An 18,699-nucleotide genomic window follows, 5' to 3' on the forward strand; every position below is an offset into this window, starting at 1 on the left:
ATACTTGAAAAGGATACCACTCACTTGGCAGGCACCTAGACACACATGCACCTGCTCTGCACTGACAAAGCAAGCACCAATGATATCCCACTAAAAAGGAAAAACAAAATAAAACTACACATAAGACAACACAATACACATCACACACAAATCCAAGGAGAATTTCACACACAATAAAACATAAGCTAAACACGCTGCTATTTTTACACCATTTAACAAAAAGTCATTAATGCATAGCAAGGATACTCAATTGGAGTAAAGAGTAGAAAAAAGTGTTTCTTACCAAACACATGCAACTACGCAAACTGCAGTTCTATCAGAGCTGGAACCACAGTCACAGCAAAAGAATCAAAAGCTTTGCACTAGGATAAAAATGAAAAATCAAACATTATGCTCATAAATGCAAACTATGCCCCAGTCCACACACACCATCCCACTAAACATTCACAAACCTTCCCTGGTGTCTAGTGGTTTTCTGCACCCCTTGGGGGCAGATGAGCCTACAACAAATTAGGCTGATCTGCCCCAATTGGGGCCAGAAATGGCAAAAACAAATATCCCCCAAAAATGCTGTGACCTTTGCCCAAGGGACCGCTCCCCAGCCATACAAATAATTGTCCTAAAGAAATCCCTGGTGTCTAGTGATTACTGCTCCCCTTTGGGGCAGATGGGCCTAAAATAAAGAGGCCAATCTGACCCAAAGGGGGGCAGAAACAACCAAAATGAATGTCCCCCTAAGGTGTGTGACCCTTGCACAAGGGGCCGCTCCCCAAACACATAAATAATTATCCTAAAGTAATCCCTGGTGTCTTGTGATTTCTGCCCCCCCTTGGGGGCAGATGGGCCTAAAATTAAGAAGCCAATCTGCTCCGGGGAGCAGAAACAGCCAAAATAAATGTCCCCCAAAGGGGAGTGACACTTGCTCAAGGGGCTGCTCCCCAAGCACACAAATATTTATTAAAAAAAAAGTCCTGGTGTCTAGGGGTTTCTGCCCCTCCTTGGGGGCACATGGGCATAAATAGAAAGGCTAATTTTCCCCCAAGAGGGGCAGAAACAGACAACATAAATGTCCTCCAAAGGGGGGCAACCTTTGCCCATGGGGCCACTTACCAAAAACAACTATTGATTCAAAATAAGTATCTAGTGTCTACCCATTTCAGCATCCTTTGGGGGCTCATAGGCATAAAATAAAGAACCCAATCTATTGCCAACAGGGGCAGAAATGGACAAAATAAATGTCCCCCAAAGGGGAGTGACCCTTGCCCTAGAGGTGGCTCTCCAATCACACAAAATAAATCTCTGGTGCCTTGTGGTTTCTGCCTCCCTTGGGGGCAGATGGACATAAAATAAAGAGGCCACTCTGCCACAAGGGGGGAAGAAAGGGGCAAAATAAAAGCCCCCCAAAGGAGAGTGACCCTTGCCAAAGGGGCCACTCCCCTACTGTACAAACACAACATTCCTGGTGTCTAGTGGGCATTCCTGCTGCAGGATTGCGGTGTGATCATGCAGCAGGACTGCTCAAAGAAACATCAGAGGAAAGGAATCCCTTTCCTTTCCCCAAATGACACTTTGTTCTTTTGAAACCCCCCACACTCCGAGAAAAACGTATATGTTTCCCCTCCAATGTGCTGGAAGGATATGGCTTCCAGCACATCGCACCATCATCCTTTGATATTGGTGCGCTGTGTGTGCCAACATCATCAGATGCCGGCGGAGCAGGGGTGGCAGCAGAAGCGCTTCCACTTCCATCCCTGGGGGCTGCATAAGGGTGTCCCGTGGGGAGACTCCCATTGTTTCCCCAGTGAGTGGGTGCTAGGACTGCTGGGAGCTGTCTGACACACATGCCTACCATGTCATCGGATGGCTCCCAACTATCCAACGAATGGAATGGGTTGAAGGACATCGTTTCACTAGAACCTAGTTTGAAGAACAACATTTAAATCAGATGTTGTGAAATATATCTGTAAACCCACAACATCTTCCACGTTTAATCAAAGATGGATTCAAAAGGTCAGCCATCACACTCATTTTGAAGAACGGCCTGGAGAAATTCCCCTGCATGGCTTAATATTCTTAACTCATCAGTGACTGTTCTCCATTACTAGCAATGAACACCTGTATTTGACCTCACGTTGACTGATGTTGCATTATGGATTCACTATTAAACTAGCAGCTGCTTCAATGCCTTCAATACAGACTCTTCTTTGAGACATTTGAAATCTTTGATCCAAGTTACAGCCTCAAAGTTGCCTCAGCTTGCATCTCGGAAAAAGCTCATTAGGTCTCTGACTAGATAAATAATTTTCTCTGCTGACAATCCAACCTAAATGGGCAGTGAAAAGTCACCAACATCGGGATTCAACAGAAGCACACCAGACAGGTTAAAAGTGCTCCACTGAAAGGAACTGGCTTGAAATAGGAATGATTCCAAGTTGAAAGATCAGTTCTCCACCAGCTCCACAGTATTGGTGAAGATATGCCCTGGCTTGTGTCCTCGATCCCCACTCCCTAGGATTTCTGAACAGGGAATTTTTGGTCACTTTATGACATTCCTGACTATAAAATAATGTATTGTAGGGCGTATTTACAATGAGCTTACGCCACCAATGTATAAAAAATGTTGGCGCTTTGGTGACGCATTTAGTACTCCATATTTGCAAGGTGACGCATATAGTCTGATGTGTTGCTTTTACTCGTCCTGCGTTGAAATGTTCCTGTGCTTGATCTAACTGCATCATGTAAGTATTAATGTATGCAATGTAGGCATCCCTGCTTAGGTTTCACCGTAAAAATGACAAAGGGATATTTACAATGAAATGGAAAAGTGACGCATCGGATGTGAATTTACTGCAACTATATAAATGCATCAAAATTCCTGTGCATCGATAACCCAGGCATAAGGAATGATGCACTGGCATTGGAATATAAGAAGAAACCAAACAGAACAGTCTGGTAAGCTGAACTATAACATAGAGTTCCTCATTTTACAGCTGGGAGTGGCACGGAGAAGACCACAAGCCTCACTTCCCAAACACACGCACCTCCACCCGCAAAAGGCAGCGCAGGAGAATTAAGCTTATATATCGGCAGCGAGTTAGCCTTTTTTGTCCTAAGGGAGGATTAGGTCATCACCTACTACTGGCTACAGAGGCAATCAATCGTCCAATTGCTATATCAGATAATATCTAGGCTTCAAACCCCAACTGGGTGGTACACCACCATCCACCACAGGGAAAGCTTATGGCTGTACTACACATGTTCGTGCCTGGGTCTTTCAAGATCACCACACCCATAGTGGCTTTTATTTCCCAGCCATCCTTCTTAGCATTCCTCAACACTGTCCTTAACCCCATCATAAGACTTACAAATCAGTACCTCCTCTTCCCCAACATGCAACAATAGCAGCTGGAGATCAAACAAGGGTTCCATGCCATCGCCGGCTTCCCTCATGTGCAGGATGATGTGTACTATACACATGTGCAACTTTTACCCCCAGCAGCTACATAACACAAATAAAGGAACCGGAAACACATACACTCCATGAATGTACAGGCTACCGTGGAACATCATGGCCGGTTTAAAAATGTCCTGGCCAAATAACTTGGTAGTGTGTTTGCCGCATACATCTTCCTCCATTCCATCATCAACAAGAGATTACAGAATGGCCAATATGGGAATGGCCCACTGGTTAGTGAGTACATAAGAAGTACTAGACTGACCAAACAATGGAAAATTAGGAATGACCCAGTGGATATATCTGTGTGTGGTAAATCAGAGAGTGGACATGTAGGAGGGATGTACCTCATACTTGTACCATTCTACTGGGCACATATGTAATGCAAATCTCAAGTTCACATGTTACAAGATATGTAAAGCCACTGTGTTTGTTTGGCAAAAGTGCATGGCTGACTCATCTCCCTTTGTCTTTTCAGATGACCCAGGATATGGTCTGTAGGCCCTGGTAATGCCCCTGTTTGCACATCCCCTGACCGAGGCACAGCACAACTATAAAAAAGTGCTGTCCAAGACCAGAGGCATTGTTGAAAGGAACTTTGGCCTGCTCAAGTCATGTTTCCTCTGCCTTGATATGTACAAGGGCCGGCTGCTTTACTGTCCACCAACAGTCTGCCAAATTATACTTATGTGCTGTATCTTACACAATATGTGTGTGCGAGCAAATTTTCATGGGACCAATGCCATGATGTGCAGGAACTAGTGAAGGGGGATAACACTAATGATGAGCACAGCAGGGAAAATATTTTTACCATTTCTGGAACACATTGAAGGGACACTATAGTCCAGAATTTCTTTACAGAGGACTGATCATGTTGCATGGCAACATTTGCCAGTTGTACAATTTTTGCAACAGAGGGTCTCATTCTGAGTATGGTGGTCTATGGACATGGTACCTGCGGTGGTGGTTCGACAGCTGCAACCTTGGGGGTCTGACCTTCACATTACGATGCTGGTGGTCAAACTACCAGCACACCGCCGCTACCGCTAGGAGCTGAGATCCCAACGTGTTGGCGGTGCTGCACGTCGTGGTCAGGCACGACGATCCCGAGTTTGGCACTGTGGTGCTGATTATGGCTTGCCTTTCAGCCGGACTTTCCATGGCAGGGATACTACCATGGAAAGGGCAGCAGAAAGGCAGGGACGGGGCCACAGCGGGATTATTGCATTGCTCATGGCATGGCCAGAGTAGGGTTGCCCCTGTCAGCACATGGTAGACAGTGCTCATTCTGAGGGTGCTAGGGGCACTGTCTGAGCAGACTATGCACGTGTATGGACTTTCATTTCAGAGTCACTGTAAACATTCCATGCATTGATATCTCACCTATGTGAATCTGCCCAGTTAGATATGTAGGTAGTTGTGTATATTTCACAGTCACTGTAAACATTCCATGCATTGATATCTCACCTATGTGAATCTGCCCAGTTAGATATGTAGGTAGTTGTGTGTATTTCACACCAAAGAACAACATTATGTTGTCAAAAACGTTTGCATATCAACAACATGTGCCAAAATACGTGTGTGTGGATGAATCACAACAAACGAAGGTGGCAATGTACAATATTGTGCACATGTACTGAGATTGTGTGGTGCAACTGTGCACTGACTGTCAGACACCCCATCACAATCCAAAGGATGTATAAATGGCAACAGTGTACAAATATTAAGGGGCTTATTTATAAGCCCTAGTGTGCCGCTGGAACGTAACTTTTAATGATGGTCCAGTGGCGAACACTGCAGACCTATATCTGCAAGGCAAAATAAAGCCACCCTGCATGGCTTTTCATGGCCTTGTAGGTATGGAGAGAGGCAACGCAGTGCAAGTCACTGTATTGTTTCACACTGCTAAAGGAAGGCATGCCACCGGTGTTACAATGGGTGTTCCCACGTAACATCCATGGCAGTTGACACATACCCAGATTTATACCATGCTGTAAACCTCAGAATGTGTCAAAAGCCTAAGCATCTCCTGATGAGGTGTGATGGAGGCACAACAAGGAGAAATAACATTATTTGTCCACATTTCTTCCTCATACATTGTGTGCTGCATTCTGCATTCTGCAGCACACATAGTAGGAGGAAATCAGCTCCCAAAGTAGTTTCAGCCTTCTAGGTTAAGGGACACCTTTCTCTAGAGCAGGCCTTTCTCAACATTGCACGGGAGTTCTCTCTGGACGCTCTTGTGTTTATCCCTTATTGATTTTTTTTCTTTAATCCTTGGACTTGCAACTTACTCTTTAAACTTTACACAGAACAGTTCCCAGATCTTAAGCCATTTTTTACCCAACTCATAGAATCCATTCTAGCAAAATGTTGCACTAATCTGATCCTTGATGCACATTTCCCTTCATCCAATTAAAATCAGCACAATTAACAGATATTGCTGAGCCTTCCCAAGTCCGCTTCTGGATCCTCCTCCCGTCAAAACCCCAAAGATAATTTGGACTAGGCTTACCATGTTAGCTTGTTTCAGCGTCTCTGAAATTACCTTACCAACCTCTTGCCAGAATGATTGAATTATCAGACACTGCCAGAAAAAATTAACATCATCAGCTCTTTCTGTTCCACACTTTGGGCAGCGCCTCACCCTCTGGTCATCCTGTTTTGTCAACCTCCTTGGTGACCAGTAGGCCCATCGATACTTGCCATAAGTCTGTAAGCTCGATACCTGGCAGGTTTGATCCCCAAACATCTTCTGGCACAGTGAACAGAGCATCTTGAGACTGAACTAAAGGCCAGTACCGTTTAGATACCTCCTTCTTTGTGAAGGGGGATATTCAGTATTTCCTCTTCCCATACTGCATTCCCTTCCCTTTGAAGACTTGTTCCCTTACGCAAGTCCTTAGTTGGTAACATTCAAATCTAGATTGTGTGAGGTTCGATAAACAAAGTAGAGAGTCCCAAGATCTCAGGCCACCTCCCTGCAACAGCTGTTCCCATCCGGTTATTTCAGCATCCTTCAGAGACAGTGCCAATCTGTCCTGTAGGCAAATGGGTGTTCCTGGTGAGCCCCGAATAGGGGCTAGGCTGTTGTAGTATGGAATTCCCACTGCTTGCCTAATCTGATGCCACACCTTGCATGCTACCCACAGAGTCTTTATTCTAATTTTTTAAAGTATTTAGGGTGGCCAAACTTAAATAGAAAATATTTGCCTTCTCCCTCTAGATCCTTAGTCAAAGTTCTAAAGGAGGGCAAGAAAAAATGGGGGTTCCCTTTAAGGAGGGATCTTAGGTTTTTTAGATGAAATGCCCAGTAATACAGCTGAAAGTCTGGGAATGCTATACCGCTCTCCAACTTACTCTTGCTCAACTTCCTCCATGCTATTTTCACCCCTTTGTAGTTCCAAATAAAGCTAGATGATTCCCCTTGCAGTTTCTTGAACCATTCTGCTCCAAACTTTAGGAGTATCATATTAAAAATAAAAGTAATCTTAGAAATGATAAACATTTTAATTATATTAGTCCTACCTATTAAATATAGAGGGAGGAAAGCCCAGACATGAGCTAAAGCAGTTTTGCGTGAAAACGTATACCGCCGGCTTGCACCATCCCAAGACGCTGGCCGGGCATCATATATATGGTTTGACGGTAGCCGAAGGTAAGGCCCTGCTAGCATCATAAAAAGGATGCTAGCCGGGTGGGGGAGGCATAGGGGGAACAGGAGGTTGTGCGTCAAAGGATGATGCTAGTATGGGCAGGAGCATAAATAATGCCTCTAACCAGACTAGCATCATCTTTTGATGCACAATCCCCATGGACATGACTCCTGTCTTAGTAAAGACAGGAGTCATGCCCACCACCCAAATGGACATGCCCAAGGGACACATGTCCCCTGGGCATGGCCACTGGATCCAGTGCCATGTAGGGGGGGCAAAGTTAGGCTCCCCTATGGCACTTCTTAATACAAATAAATATACTTACCTGTACTTACCTTACTCACCAGAAGATGGGGTCCCCCATCCTCTGGCGTCCCTCTGGTGTGTGTGGGGCTGTCTCTGGGGCTAGGGAATGGCACCTGTGGGCCCATTTCATGGTCTCTGACCATGGAAATAGGCCCATAGTTCCCCTAACGCCTGCCCTGACCCAGGCATTAAACAAGGGAACTAAGCAAATTTAACACCAATATCCAGGGTCCACATTCACCCATGCTTGATTTTAGCACAGGGGTAGATATGGCACTAAGGCCATATCGTCATTTTTTGCCCAGGAATGCCTATCTTGCATCTCATTGATGCAAGGTAGTTTCCTGCTAACAAAAAAATTACTTTAACTCCAAAGTATAAATTTGGAGCAAGGTTTGTGCCGAATTTGTGTGAAAAGAATGATGCAAATTGGGTGAAAATAAGGTATAAATATGCCCTTAAGTCTTCCTAAACAGTTTCTCAAAACTTAATTGTGCCTTTTTGTCCACATTTTCACCACTTGAATCCCCACATACCTCACACTTTCCTTTTCCATGTCATTAGCTCCTTTTTCTGTTGTTTGACTGAATAGCCATCTATCATCCCAAACCCCTTAAGAGTATCTAAAATAACAGGGAAAGATGTCTTAAAATGTTGGGTGTAAACCAGCAACTCATCTGCATACAAAGCAGCTTTCTTTTCCCAATTATGATGATGAAATGGGGTAATCTACTGATTTATTCAATTCTACTTGCTGAGGGTTCTATGAAGAGATTAAAAAGTAAAGGAGGGAAAGAGAAACCTTGTCTTACTCTTCTTCTTATCTGAACTTGCCTTGTTAATTTGCCATTCACTGAAATTCTCACCACTGGTGATTTAGAAATGGATTTAACCGTTCTAAAGAAGTTTTCCCTAAGGCCATTCACCCTGATAATTTCAAATAGAAAGGCCCAGCTCTCTCCATCAAAGGCTTTAGCTGCAGCAAAAGTCATAATAGTAAAAGGAAAGTTTGAGGATGATGCTACATCGATGATGCTCACTAAATCATGGATCAATTCGTGAAGCTGTCTGCCCATCATGAAAACCTTCTGGTCCTCGTGGATGAGCTCCCCGACCACTTTCTCCAATCATTTTGCCAATATATGCATAAAGATCCTATAATCACTGTTCAGGAGAGATTTTGGCCTGTACGATTCACACTTTTTAGGATCTTTGTTTGGTTTTAAAAAACTTATCCCATGAACTAGTTTGAGCTAGGACTCCACTGCATATTTGATTAAATAATTTGGTTAAGAGCAGGGCGAGTTCCTCCTCCAAAGCACTACAGACTTCACAAGGTAGGCTGTCAGGTCCTGGTGCCTTCCCCATTTTTAGACCCTTAAGTATACCTTTGACTTTGTCTATTTTTTCTTTTCCTGATGTAAATTCCTTCTCAGGTCTGCAATACCAGCTGTTGGTCTTCCATAAGCCAGGCAAGTATCTGAGCTTCTGTCGTCGCCTTATCTTTTTAGTACCAATTCTGAAAGAATTTAATGAAAGCCTGTTCTATGTCTATATCAACAAGACAGAGATCATTAGGCCCATTCTCAACTATCTCTTTAACTAAATTCTTTGAGTTATCTGCCCTCATTTTCTATACCAGAGGTTTTTCACACCCTGCCCCATATTCATGATGTGTCAGTTTGCTAGCCTGCAACCTTCTTTTTTTGTGTTTTGCTTCCAAATAATTTGAAAATTCCTTTCTGGCAGCCTTAACACTTTCATCCAAATCTATCTGTGCCCTTGCATCTAGACAGCTGGATTGGATTTTCTTTTGGAGATCTTCTATTCTTCTTTCTAATTCGCAGATTTTCTACTTACTTTCTGTACTTCTATAAATGGCATAATTAGGTAGCCTGTCCCCTAAAAGGCCTTAAATGTGTCCCAAACTGTTTGGGGAAGGGCAGAGTCTAGATTGGCCTCAAAGAAGTCAATCCCTTCTAAGTTGTGTAGTGACCGAGGGGTCCAATAATATAGCTCTATCCAGTATCCAGTGTCCATCTAAACCCCACTACAGGTTTGTCTGTGGTCATTTCTAATTTCGCTGCAGCATTATCAGATAGATTTTCTGGCCAGTGAACAACTGAATTTACTTTTGAGACCAACTTAACATCTAGCAGGAAGAAGTCAATCTGGAGGCATCACCATATTTCCTGTTATAATAGGTAAAACCCCTCTTCTGGCCCTACCTCTACTTCCACATATTCACTAGACCCAGATCCTTCATTGTACAATGAACACAGATCCTCATCTTAGAAGAGTTTACTACCAGCCTGCTTGTGGACTTATCTAAGCCAGAGTCAAATAATATGTTAAAAACAGCCTCTGTCACAATAGCATCCCTGCTATCAACTAAGTGACTATAGAGCTTCTGAAAAGGATTGAGTCATCAATATTTGGGTCATAATAGCCTACCACAGAAGTTGTCACTGCATGAGTTTTAATATTTGCTATCACCCGTCTTCCTCCAGAATCTGAGCAAAAACCTTTACTACCCCCTTAACTGAGTTTTTTTTGTAGAATGTCTATCCCATTCAAGTTGCACCTCTGATTTGTACAAGCCAAATGGGCAATCCATTTTTGGCCCTTACATACGTTGTGCCATTCCTCCTGAAGCAAGTGTGTTTCTTGAAGAATTATGATGTCATTGTCAGATTGTTTTAAGAACTCCATTATCTTCCTCCTTCTGCCCGCTACTCTGAGCCTGTTCATGTTCCATGTTAGGACCCTAAGATTTACCTTATTTCCGTCATTAAGTTATTCCTTCTCACTCACACTCCTATTATCATGATTGAGGACTATTTTCATAATGTTTACACATTTTTCCCACATGCTTCCCACCCTGTGCTTACAAGCCACACAGAGTACAAAAAGAGTCTTCATATTTGTGACAGTTTGCCCTCCCTCCCTTCCCACCCTGGGGAACCCTCCAAACATTTTCCTGAGGGTAACTCTTGGTACCCTTGAGCCTAAGCTCTCCAATGCCCACTCTTATTTGAATCTTAATTGACTTATTACATTTTCAGCCTCTGTGGGGTTTCTAATATTGTGCATCCTATTGTTCTCCATTATCCTCAGGGTAGCTGTGAATTTCATGTGAACTGTAGCACCTAATGATCTAAGTTCCTGTATGCGATTCCCCAGATCCCACTTCCTGTCTTGAGTTGCCCTAGAGATGCCCGATCTAATGCGGACTGTAATGTCATCTTTAGTGAATGTATTAACTTTTAGAGCTTATGAGAGTATCAGTTCTTTCAGTGAATAAGTTTTGAAATTATTAAGTATCTTGCTTGGTTTCTCCCTGTTGAGCTTTCTCCTAAAAGGGTCCCAGTGTATTCTCTGTAAGTCTGACTCACGATCTCTTGAATCAAGAGTTTATGTGTATTTAGAGTAGTAATAAATTGCTTGACATTCCTTACCTCTGGCCCCTCTGGGACATTCGTTCAAATAGGTCCCTATGTACTCTGAAGGAGTAGTGCCAATATCTTGGAGCTACTCCTGCAGAGTTCAGTAATAGCGTCATTAAAAATTACACTATTGCCCCCCTACCCTGTGCCATGGTGCACCATATTTGAAATGCGGTGCACACATGGTGACAGTAGGGGGTGCTAAGGGGCATTATGAAACTTCACAGTCTTCAAGTTCATTTCTTTCTAGGGGATCCCGGCTCAGGGGCTGATACTCATAATAAAGTGCTAGGGATGTATCATTCTTCGGGGTTGATTGCACCTTCTATAAGTCAGGCACAACAGTTAGAGTGCTCCCCCTTTTCCTCCCTTTCCTCCTCAATGATCTCAATGAAGGCGCAAACTTCGTTTTACCCCTTAATTTAACAACGTCCTCCTAGTGCCGTAAGGAAACACCCTCTGGTCTCTCTCCAGTTAGCTGGTCACGTATGACAGAGCAAGATGTATTTCTTAAACAAAGAGGCTGACTAGGACTATTCCTACCTTTGTTCTGTTGTGGCCCCAGGTTGGCCAAGTTCCTGCTTCAAGTATATCCATTCTCCCCAGTTTGAGAGGTTGTCAGGCAGGCCTCATAACTCTACATTGCCGGGCTCAACTCTGGGGGTGGACCTCCTCCTACCGGTAATCTGTGTAGAAGCTGATAATGAAGTGTGGAAAGGCAGCTCCTTTTTTTTAAGTTGATGCTGGTTTCTTTGTTGCTTCATGGGAGTTTCTCCCCTCCAGGCATCCAAAGCTACCGGGTAGACGGAGAGGGTCTGCAGCCGCCAGCAGGTTCTGGCTCTGCTGCAGACGCTCCAGAAGGATACTCGTGCACCGCCCAATGGCCCCTACCCAGTTGCTGGCCCACCTGTGTTCACGGGCTCCTGCTGCCCACTAACCCCCATGACTGTCTCCCCATATTGCGCTGTACTGCCTCACTCCATATCTATGGGGCCAAGAAAAGCCAGACAGGTTGGCTGCACATGACCTTCTAAATATGACTCTGCAGTATGCTCCGCTATACCATCACTAAGCATGACACTTCAGAGGTGCACAGGGACTTATAACTAAGGGGCATATTTATACCCTGATTGCACCGAATTAGCGTCATTTTTTTTTAACTCTAATTCGGTGCAAAACTAACTCCATATTTATACTTTGGCGCTAGGCCCATCTAGCACCAAATTTACGGAGTTAAAGTCATTTTTTGGATGTGGCAACCTACCTTGCCTTAATGAGATGCAAGGTAGGCATTCCTGTGCAAAAAATGACTGTATGGCCTTAACGCCATATTTATACTCCCATGCAAAAATGGTGCACGGGAGGGAGGAGGGGTCAAAAAATGGTGCAAAGCTTGTTTTGGCCCATTTTTTAACCCCTGGTCCAGAGCAGGCTTTAGGGGACCTGTGGGCCTATTTCCATGGTGGAAGACCATGGAATAAGACCGCAGGTGCCCTCCCCACCCCCCAGGGACACCCACACCAGAGGGACAGCAGAGGATGGGGGACCCCATCCCAGGTAAGCACAAGTAAGTATTTAATTGTATTTTTTTAAGTGCCGTAGGGGGCCCTGAAATGGGACCCCATACATGGCACAGGGTGCAATGGCCATGGCCAGGGGACCCTGGTCCCCTGTGCTGGCCATTGGGGTGGTGGGCATGATTTCTGTCTTTTCTAAGACAGGAGTCATGTGGTAGGATTGTTTTGTGTCAGAAAATTACTCTAGGCAGGTTAGAGTTATTTTTTTATTCTAACCTGCCTAATGTCATTTTCTGGCGCAAAAGCCTCTTCTTCCATACCGCCAGCCCCACCCGACTAATGTCATTTTTTTTTAACACTAGCCTACCCTTTTCACCGGCTTGCCCCATTCCATAAATATGGTGTCCGGCTGGTGCACAGAAATGGTGCAAGCCGGTGCTAAACTTTTGGGTGCAAAACTCCTTAGTGCAGTTTTGCCCCAAAAAGTATAGATCAGGGCCTGAATGTACAACACATGGTTCAGGATCTCTCATGGGGTCAGTGAACTGGACATTGTATTGCATACACTTGCACCTGTAAATAAATGTCCTTGTTTAACAGTATCATGTCAACGTTTACTGTGATCCATTAACTCAGTTAAATGTACGCATTGTGTGAAGCTACGTGAATGAGAACATAACCTAATTACATGTGTGCCTTACTGTCAGACACAAAGCCACACACTAAGGGCCATATTTATACTTTTTTTGTGCCGCATTTGCGTCACTTTTTGATGCAAAAGCGGTGCAAACTTACAAAATACAATTATATTAGAGATTCTAGCATGAAAAAGATGACAAATGGTGTTGTAGGCTAAAACCAACTTACAGAGCCTTAACCTCTTAGCTGCTGGGCCTTTTCCCCCCCAGTGCTCAGCCCTTTTTTGGCTATTTGGGGTAGTTCACGCTTAGGCCTTCATAACTTTTTGTCCACATAAGATATCCACGCCAAATTTGCGTCCTTTTTATCCAACATCCTAGGGATTGTAATGGTACCCAGAGTTTGTGGTTTCCCCTGGAGGAGACCAAGAAAATAGCCAAAATACAGTGAAAATTTTGTTTTTTCCAAAAAAATGGGAAAAAAGGGCTGCCGAAGAAGGCTTGTGGTTTTTTCCCTGAAAAAGCCATCAACAAAGGATTTCTGGTGCTGAAATCACTATCTTCCCACCTTTCAGGAACGGGCAGACTTGAATCAGAAAACCAAATTTTTCAAAACAAATTTGGCATTTTACTGGGACATACCCCATTTTTACTATTTTTGGTGCTTTCAGCCTCCTTCCAGTTAGTGACAGGAATGGGTGTGAAACCAATGCTGGATCCCGGAAAGCTAAACATTTCTGAAATCTAGACAAAATTCTGAATTCAGCAAGGGGTCATTTGTGTAGATCCTACAAGGTTTTCCTACAGAACAGCTGAAATAAAAAAATATTGAAATTGAGCTGAAAACAACAGCCATTTTTCTTTATGTTTTACTCTGTAACTTTTTCCTGCGATGTCTGATTTCTGAAAGCAATATACCGTTTTGTCTGCTGGACTCTTCTGGTTGCGGGGATATAAAGGGCTTGTAGGTTCATCAAGAACCCTAGGTACCCAGAGCCAATAAATGAGCTGCACCATGCAGTTGGTTTTCATTCTATACTGGGTATACAGCAATTCATTTGCTGAAATATGAAGAGTGAAAAAGAGGTATCAAGAAAACCTTTGCATTTCCAAAATGGGATCAAGATAAGGTTTTGAGGAGCAGTGGTTATTTGCACATCTCTGAATTCCGAGGTGCCCATACTAGCATGTGAATTGCAGGGCATTTCTCAAATAGACGTCTTTTTTACACACTCTCTTATATTTGGAAGGAAAAAATGTAGAGAAAGATAAGGGGTAATAACACTTGTTTTGCTATTCTATGTTCCCCCAAGTCTCCCGATACAAATGATACCTCACTTGTGTGAGTAGGCCTAGTGCCCGCGACAGGAAATGCCCCAAAACACAACGTAGACACATCCCATTTTTTGATAGAAAACACAGCTGTTTTTTCCAAAGTGCCTACCTGTAGATTTTGGCCTCTAGCTCAGCCGGCACATAGTGAAACCTACCAAACATGTGCATTTTTGAAAACTAGAGACCTAGGGGAATCCAAGATGGGGAGACTTGTGGGGCTCTGATCAGGTTATGTTACCCAGAATCCTTTGCAAACCTCAAAAAGTGGCTAAAAAAAAAGCTTTCCTCACATTTCTGTGACAGAAAGTTCTGGAATCTGAGAGGAGCCACAAATTTCCTTCCACCCAGCGTTCCCCCAAGTCTCCCGATAAAAATGATACCTCACTTGTGTGGGTAGGCCTAGCGCCCGCGGCAGGAAATGCCCCTAAACACAACCGTGGACACATCCCATTTTTTTACAAAATACAGAGCTGTTTTTTGCAAAGAGCCTACCTGTAGATTTTGGCCTCTAGCTCAGCCGGCACATAGGGAAACCTACCAAACCTGTGCATTTTTGAAAACTAGAGACCTAGGGGAATCCAAGATGCGGTGACTTGTGGGGCTCTGACCAGGTTCTGTTACCCAGAATCCTTTGCAAACCTCAAAAAGTGGCAAAAAAAAAAGTTTTCCTCACATTTCGGTGACAGAAAGTTCTGGAATCTGAGAGGAGCCACAAATTCCCTTCCACCCAGCATTCCCCCAAGTCTCCCGATAAAAATGATACCTCACGTGTGTGGGTAGGCCTAGCGCCCGTGACAGGAAATGCCCCAAAACACAACGTGGACACATCCCATTTTTTGAAAAAATACAGGGCCTTATTTATACTTTTTGGTGCAAAACTGCACTAAGGCAGTTTTGCCCCAAAAAGTTTTGCACCAGCTTGCACCATTTTTTAGCACCAGCTGGGCACCATATTTATGGAATGGTGCAAGCCGGTGCAAAGGGTAGGCTAGCTTTAAAAAAAATGACGTTAGGCAGTTTTGAATCAAAATAAATGAATCTGACCAGATTAGTATCAGTTTTTGATGCTAAGGGGCATATTTATACTCTGTTTGCACTGAATTAGCGTCCGCTTTTTTTTACTCTAATTCAGTGCAAAACTAACACCATATTTATACTTTGGTGCTAGACCCGTCTAGCGCCAAATTTATGGAGTTAAAGTCATTTTTTGGAAGTGGAAACCTACCTTGCCTTAATAAGATGCAAGGTAGGCGTTCCAGTGCAAAAAAATGACTCTATGGCCTTAACACCATATTTATACTCCCATGTAAAAATGGTGCAAGGGAGGGAGGAGGGGTCAAAAAATGGGGCAAAGCAAGCTTCGCCCCATTTTTTAGGACCTGGGTCAGGGCAGGGGTTAGGGGACCTGTGGGCCTATTTCCATGGTGGAACACCATGGAATAAGCCCAGAAGTGCCCTCCCCAGGCCCCAGGTGCACCCCCACCCACACCATAGGGACTGCGGAGGATGGGGGAACCTATCCCAGGTAAGTACAGGTAAGATTGTATTTTTTTTTGTTTTGTTTTTTAAGTGCCATAGGGGGCCCTGAAATGGGCATGATGGGTTTAGCACCATAAAATGACGCTAATCTGGTTAGAGTCATTTTATTTTACTCTAACCTGCCTAAAGTCATTTTTTGGTGCTAAACCCTCTTCTTCTATACTGCCAGCCCCACCCGACTAAAGTCATTTTTTTTTACTCTAGCCTACCCTTTGCACCGACTTGCACCATTCCATAAATATGGTGCCCGGCTGGTGCACAGAAATGGTGCAAGCCGGTGTTAAACATTTTGGTGCAAAACTGAGTTAGTGCAGTTTTCCAGCAAAAAGTATAAATAAGGGCCAATATTTTGTAAGTTTGCGCCACTTTTGCGTGATAAAATGACGTTAATGCGGTGCAAAAAAAGTTTAAATCAGGGCCTTGGTGCTAGATGGGTCTAGCACCAAAGTATAAATATGGAGTTAGATTTGCACCGAATTAGAGTAAAAAAAAATGACGCTAATTCGGTGCAAACAGAGTATAAATATGCCGCAGAGTATAAATATGCCCCTAAATATGGCATTAAGGCCATAGAGTCATTTTTTGCACGGGAACGCCTACCTTGCATCTCATTAAGGCAAAGTAGGTCTCCACTTTCAAAAAATTACTTTAACTCCATAAATTTGGTGCTAGAGGGGTCTAGCACCAAAGTATAAATATGGAGTTAGTTTTGCACCGAATTAGAGTTAAAAAAAAATGACACTAATTCGGTGCAAACAGAGTATAAATATGCCCCACAGAGCTGTTTTTTGCAAAGTGCCTACCTGTAGATTTTGGCCTCTAGCTCAGCCGGCACATAGGGAAACCTACCAAACCTGTGCATTTTTTAAAACTAGAGACCTAGGGGAATCCAAGATGGGGCTCTGATCAGGTTCTGTTAACCAGAATCCTTTGCAAACCTCAAAAAGTGGCTAAAAAAAAAAGTTTTCCTCACATTTCGGTGACAGAAAGTTCTGGAATCTGAGTGGAGCCACAAATTTCCTTCCACCCAGCGTTCCCCCAAGTCTCCCGATAAAAATGATACCTCACTTGTGTGGGTAGGCCTAGTGCCCGCAACAGGAAATGCCCCAAAACACAACCGTGGACACATCCCATTTTTTGACAAAATACAGAGCTGTTTTTTGCAAAGTGCCTACCTGTAGATTTTGGCCTCTAGCTCAGCCGGCAACTGGGGAAACCTAGCAAACCAGCGCATTTTTGAAAACTAGAAACCCAGGGGACTCCAAGATGAGGTGACTTGTGGGGCTCTGACCAGGTTCTGTTACCCAGAATCCTTTGCAAACCTCAAAATGTGGTTAAAATAACACGTTTTCCTCACATTTTGGTGACAGAAAGTTCTGGAATCTGAGAGGAGCCACAAATTTCCTTCCACCCAGCGTTCCCCCAAGTCTCCCGATAAAAATGATACCTCACTTGTGTGGGTAGGCCTAGCGCCCGCGACAGGAAATGCCCCAAAACACAACGTAGACACATCACATTTTTTCATAGAAAACAGTGCCTTCCTGTGGATTTTGGCCACTAGCTCAGCCGGCAACTGGGGAAACCTAGCAAACCAGCGCATTTTTGAAAACTAGAAACCCAGGGGAATCCAAGATGAGGTGACTTGTGGGGCTTTGATCAGGTTCTGTTACCCAGAATCCTTTGCAAACCTCAAAATGTGGCTAAAATAACACGTTTTCCTCACATTTCGGGGACAGAAAGTTCTGGAATCTGAGAGGAGCCACAAATTTCCTTCCACCCAGCGTTCCCCCAAGTCTCCCGATAAATATGATACCTCACTTGTGTGGTTAGGCCTGGTGCCCGCGACAGGAATAGATCACACAACGGTCAATGTTGGTCCTTATGTGAGGCAGCTGTTGACCCTGGGGTGATCCATTCCTGACACAGGCACTAGGTGTAGGCACTCAAGTGGGGTAGTGTTTTTATCAGGACAGGTGAGGAGTCACTGGGTGGTAGGAATGTTGTGGATCCCAGCATATTCCTGTAGTTTGTGTGATAGAAATGCGAGAAGAATTGAGGTTTTTTTCAACATTTCAGCTTTGCAGGGTATTGTGGGTAAGAAAACGTTGGGGAATCCACACAAGTCACACCTCTGTGGACTCCCCCGAATGTCTAGTTTCCAGAAATGTTTGGGTTTAGTGTGTTTCTCTATATGGCCGCCGAATCCAGAACCAAAAACACAGGTGCCTGCCTTACAAAACCAGTTTGTTTTGCCATAGATAATTTTGATGTCTCCACAATATGATTTGGGTGGTGGAATTTGGCGATGAACTAAATTGGGGAGCTCTCAAGAGAGCACTCTCTCTCTCTCTCTCTCTGCTTGCTGCCGCATTCACCTGCTCTCTGGGTTGGCCTAACCCACTATTACCCAGTTGCACGAACAGCTTGCGAAGGGACAGCAGGACTGTCCTCATCACCTACCTCATAATGTACTGGGAGAGGAGTTATCGAATGGGACTCCTCTGACTGAAAAATCACTCCCAGAGTCTGCGCCATTGTCCTATCCCTCAGATGCTGTCCAGTATCTGATGTCTCAGTCTCTGATCCTATGTCAGAGCGGTCCTCATAACCCGAGTGCAGGCAGCAATCATCCATCAAGATGCCATCTCTGCTATTGGCTAAACTGTTGCTCTAAAACACTAGCCTACGTAGACAGTCACAAAATCGATGGTGTGTGTGAGATACGTGCAACAGTAGAGGCCACCTTACCTGCGCTTCTTCCCTCAATCAGCACGTACTTTCAAGACACTCAAAAAACACCTTGTGACA

This window comes from Pleurodeles waltl, chromosome 3_1, assembly GCF_031143425.1.
Source record: "Pleurodeles waltl isolate 20211129_DDA chromosome 3_1, aPleWal1.hap1.20221129, whole genome shotgun sequence".
In the NCBI taxonomy this organism is placed as follows: Eukaryota; Metazoa; Chordata; class Amphibia; order Caudata; family Salamandridae; genus Pleurodeles; species Pleurodeles waltl.